The sequence below is a fragment of the Nannospalax galili genome, unplaced genomic scaffold (genome assembly GCF_000622305.1).
Source record: "Nannospalax galili isolate Female #2095 unplaced genomic scaffold, S.galili_v1.0 scaffold127, whole genome shotgun sequence".
Lineage (NCBI taxonomy): Eukaryota > Metazoa > Chordata > Mammalia > Rodentia > Spalacidae > Nannospalax > Nannospalax galili.
The window spans coordinates 14,143,920-14,149,365 of NW_008360326.1; positions in this window are offsets into that span (position 1 = coordinate 14,143,920).

Consider the following 5,446-nt stretch of genomic DNA (forward strand, 5'->3'; position numbering starts at 1 on the left):
CCTCCCCCCGTCCCTCTCTCTCTCTTTCTCTCTCTCTCTCACTTTCTCAGCTTCATAAATCCAGGCTGGTCTTGAGCAACGCCAAATTCTCCCCGGGGAGACCTGTGTGCACTCTCTGGAATCCCAAGGCCCCCGGGTCCTAACGCTGACCAACAAAACCGACATGCGTTCCATTTGGGTTTTTGTATAACGTTTATAAAGTCTGAGAAAAAGTTACTCACAAAGGCATACACCCATGGGCTTTTCCCCACACCTAGGCTAAGCTTTTACGATCCGAGCTGCAAGGCCACGACCCTTCCAACATGGCGACCTTGCACTATTCCTGGCTTTCTCAGCGGCCGTCCTTAGACACCCCCCTCTGAGACTCTTGGGGTTCAGTGCAAGTTCTCTCCGAGGACACAACTATCCAATGCTGTGGCAGACGATGACTTTGAACTTCCAGTTCCTCTTCCTCGCCTCTACTTCCTGTGCATCACTGGAGTCACAATGCGGTGCTGAAGACGGAACTGAAGGCTTCATGAACCCTACCTGCACAAGTCCTCTACCAGATGAGCATATCTTCAGCGCCCCCTCACCCCACCATGCTAACATGGTTTAGTCTTTGTGTATAATTCCATCCGCAGTTATTTTCTCTTGACATTTTGAAGACAATATTTTGGTTTTTCTGTACAGTTGAGGACCCACTTGCCAATCTAGTAATTTTTCTTTATGTATGTCTAAATTTTAAAAATAAATTCCTAATTCTGATTAGTTCTATTTTCCCCAGATGTTCACATTTGCAGAGTAGCTTGTTCTATTCCTATGCTAATGTTTTCTGTCCATAAACATCATTCTTTTATAATGTTGGAAATTCCTTTATCCTAAATCTTTGTTGATTATGCCACTTGTTACTTCAGTTGACTTATTTGTGATATTTTATATTGTCTGATGACTTTGGATTTTTTTTAATCATAAGTTTATATTTGCTAATATTTTGTCAGTGGTAACACTTTGATTTCTTTGCTGAAGCTGTAAGAAACATTAAATATTAGTCATTTCTTTCAAACCTTGTAAAACTCGGAACTTGGTTTATGATTAGAAATTCTAATCTTTTAATCCCACCATATTCTGTCAGACTTTTGTTTAAGGAAAGTCCCAGATGCATTTCTGAGCTTGGTGGCCTGAGGTGGTGGAGCTCTTCTGCCTTCAAAATTCTTTTAACCTAGCCAACCAGGAAAGACTGTGGGATGCATCCAAACAAATGGGTACAAGACACAGTTCTGCTGCTTTAGGGATAAAGGCCCACCAAGCTCCTGTGTGCTTGCTGTATCTGACTGACTCCGTAAGATACCGGTTGGCAAAAGCAAAATCTGTCTTGGAGTTACTTTCTCTTTGTCTCTGTGTTTTTTGTGTGGTGTTGATGGGGTCCTTAGACCTTGGATTTTATTTCTAACGATAATTCTTTCAGAGATCATTTGCTTTCCTATACCTGGGACATTGTCAATCAGGATCACTTCATACTATTTTTTAAAACTGTTTTTAGAAGAATATAACTCGTAGGAATTGGGTTCCAGAATTTTGTGAGTGCTGGTTTGTAAGTATATTCTTAGGGTAAATGCCTCAGATTCCAACCACATTTGGCCTTCTTTGTCAGTTTCCCTTGTAGCTTCTTCACATGCTCTGAGTCCCCACTCACTGAAGATTTGTCCTTTCAAACTGTCACTATGACTGTACTTTCTGTCCCTGGGACCAGCATTGAGAACACATCACAGGCAAGTCCGCCCTTCTGTCTGGCTCCTCCTTCCTGCTCTGGCCGCTGAGGTCTTTTCTTCGGTTCTAACCACCTTAGCCATTTATTATTCAAAATTTATGCCAGTGACATTTAGATAGTTTGTGATTTTTCTGATAGTCTGTTGCTAATTGATGGAAGTGAGACCTTTTTATTTTAATATCTAAAAACAAATTCTGTCATCTTGAACAAATATTTCCTTAAAAATTTTTAATTAAATATTTTAAAAAAACAGTGAAAAATTCGAAAATTTCAAAAAACTCTGAAGGCCCCTTCTTCCAAGGTGGATAAACTGAGGCTGTGTCCATGAGGATAGACAGACTGGAAAAGAAGGCAAAGATTGAACAACAGGACCCAAGCTCATCAGATGTCCATATAGGTCATTATTTCATTTTTTTCAACAAAACACAGCCTTCAGCTTCAACTTATTATCTGAGTTAACACTAAAATCATTTATGAAATTATGGAGCTTAAGTCTGGTGGAACATACCCACCCTATGTGTATTTATGATTATAAAATGCGCTCACACCAGACTTTCCAATATCACATTTTTCCCCACACAGTGGAATACATTATTTTGGGAGGATGGTGAGAGGCAGATGAATGGGCGTCACAGCAAGTTGAGAAGTTGCACAGTAGGGCGACTACAGTCCAAAACCCATTTTAAAACCACTAGAGAAGAGCTTGACAGTTCCCAACACATAGAAATGATAATGTTTGAAGAGCTAGGCATGCTAATTACCTGGATTTGATCATTACACATTTTATGTGTGTGTGTGTGTGTGTTTACTGGGTTACAGCACTGTACACAATATTTTCTTTTGTGTGTGTGGTTCTGGCGATAGACTCTAGGACCTCATGTATGCTAGGCAAGCTTGCTGCCATTAAATTATAGCTATGGCCCTGTACCTCAGTTTTAAGTGTAAGTATCAACTAAAAATACAATAATGAAAATTAATTCCGGGTAGGTGAGGCAGCTCAATAGGTAAAAACATTAGGCAACTAGACTAACGGCTCAGATTTGATTCCTGAAACCCACAGAGAAGGCTGGGCACAGTGGCATGCATCTGTAATCCCAGCCCTCCTAGGGTAGCAGAGGGGGTAAGCCCGGTAGCTTTAAGTGTGTCATTCAGCCGAAGCAAGAGAGACCCTGCTATAACGTGGAAGGTAAGAATCTACACCAGAAGTTGTCCTCTGACCTCCACCAAAAAGTTGTGGAGTAGGGACACCACATTTACATACATACATACACACGCATAATAGATAAAAATTAAAAATCAATCTCTATATACAAAAGTCTGTCTAAAATCTAAACAAATCCTCAAATGGACTTAAAACAATAATGTCCTTGTTTGCTCCTCATGAGCAGAGAGAGTCCACTTTCCCTTACTAGCTCTTTAGAATTATGACTAAAAATCCATTTTCATGATTCCTACTTTTATCTAATTAAGTGTAGACTAAATACCAGTTACCCTGGTCAGATAATCTAATGGAGGGAGCAATCAGGGTCCATCAGCTGATCTCAGAGTGGCTGAGCATCCTGGCTGTCTGCCACTGAGCTGGGGAGAAAGGTTTATTTGTGTTTCCCAGAGAGGATACCAGAGACAGAGCTGCTCAGCAGCCGTGGGGGTTGTGAGATCAAGGCGCCACTGAGGACCACTGGCCTCTCCCTTGACTGTTTTGTGTGTACTTGGAACAGTTCACATCTTACTCTTCAAGATCCCCCAGGGAGGAGGCTGAAGACAATGAGATGCGCGAATATGAGAAGGATGTCACCTCATCGGGCCCTGTTCCCAAGGGTCTGCCTGCATACTAGATCTGGAAGTGGGGAGAGGGATAGTGAGAACGAACAGTGTCAGATAGTTGTCCTCTTTTGTCAAGTTAGGGCTTATTTAAAGGAAGAACCTATTTTTAGATGTGTGGTCGCTTGCCCACCTCCAAGAAAGACCCTCTTTGACTGAGAGTTGTGAATTTCATCTCTTTTTCAACCACAAGATTCCCATAGAAACTTTTTGTCATCAGAGTATAATGGTGTTTTCTAGGGATTCAATTGAGATATTTACCACTGTTTACATAACGAACCATACACTTAAACATTATCACTAAATGACTCCTCAGCTTTTAGTATATGATATAAAAATGCTCCCTTTTTCGTAAATCTTTCCCCCTAATCTCTCAGGCATCTCCAAGGATATGCCTTGAATCTCTAAAATTACCTTGCCCCTTTGTAAATTGGGAAATCCACAAATAGCCTATGTTATGACAACAGCCTGAGAAATGCTGAGATGATTGAATTGTTTTGGGAGGCTTCAGTGCAGCCTCTCTTTGACAAATCTTTGTGTCATGTGAAAATGCTAATTCAGTTTACATTTTCTGTCTTTTAGATTCCCACCTTTCAAAGTGGTGTTTGGCTTTATATTCACAGGCTATAATATATATAGTTTATAATAACTGAATACCTGTGATTAAGGCTTGAGAGCTATCAGTCAATACACTTCCATATTATTGGCTTTTAAAAGCTTAATGCAGCATACATAATTAGATTCCTACTTAAAATCAATTTTTAAGAAGCTTGCTTTTTAAAACCATGGTTTGTAAGAATATATATATGTAGATACACATATATGAAATATAGAGTAGGATTTGTTTTCTGTTGTGTCTTTTCACCTCTCTCTCTCTCTCTCCCCTCTCTCTCTCTCCTCTCTCTCTGTGAGTGTGTCTGTATGTCTTTCTTACCCTGCTTTGGCCTAGTCTTATAAGCTGAGCTTTAGAACACCTTTCTATGCAAGAACCTAATCAAAAGCTGTTTCAAAGCTGACGAGGCCAGAATATATTAGAAAATATGGTAGAAACACAAAGAAAAACTTTAGAGGAGTGCCTTAGATCCATATTTTTTTTAAGTTTGGAGGGCAAAGACACATGTGAGTTCTTGAGTTACTAGAGTTACAACAATGAAACTTGAATTTCTGAATTAAATCATGGATTTTTCCTCTCAGCTTTTGACATCAGCCTTTCTTTTGATGAAAGGTTAAGAGATACTGATTTGCTATTAAAAATATTTAAACAAGGTTGCATAGAATAATGGCAGACAGGATGGTACCTTAGTTACTGTGCTAGTTAGTTTTTATTGTAACTTTGATATAACCAACAATCACCTGGAAAGAGGGAATGTCAGTCAAGGAATTTTCCAGATCAGATATGTCTATGAGATAGCGTCTTCACTGATGCTTGATATGGGAGCGTCCAGCCCACTTTGGGTGGCACCATCTATAGGCAAGTGAGTCTGAGCTGTATAAGGGGCTAGCTGAGCATGAGCCAGTAAGCAAGCCAGTACACAGCCTTCCTCCTTGTCTTGAGTTCCTGCCCTGATTTCTTGCTCTGGCCTCTCCTTCTCTGATGGATTGTGACTGGGAAATGTAAGCTTAAGTTGCTTTTGGTCAACAATAGAAAAGTAAGTAATACAATTACTTTTCCAGTTGCTGGGATAAAATACACTGCCAAAAGCAACTTAAGGGAGAAAGGGTTTATTCTGGGCTCTCAGGTGAAGAGTACAGCCTATCACAGTGGGGAAGTTGAGGCAGTAGGAGCTGAAGCAGCAGGTCACCTCACATCCAAAATCAGGAAGCAGAGAGGAGAATGGATCCTTGCTCATGTCCCTTTCTCCATTTTATACAGTC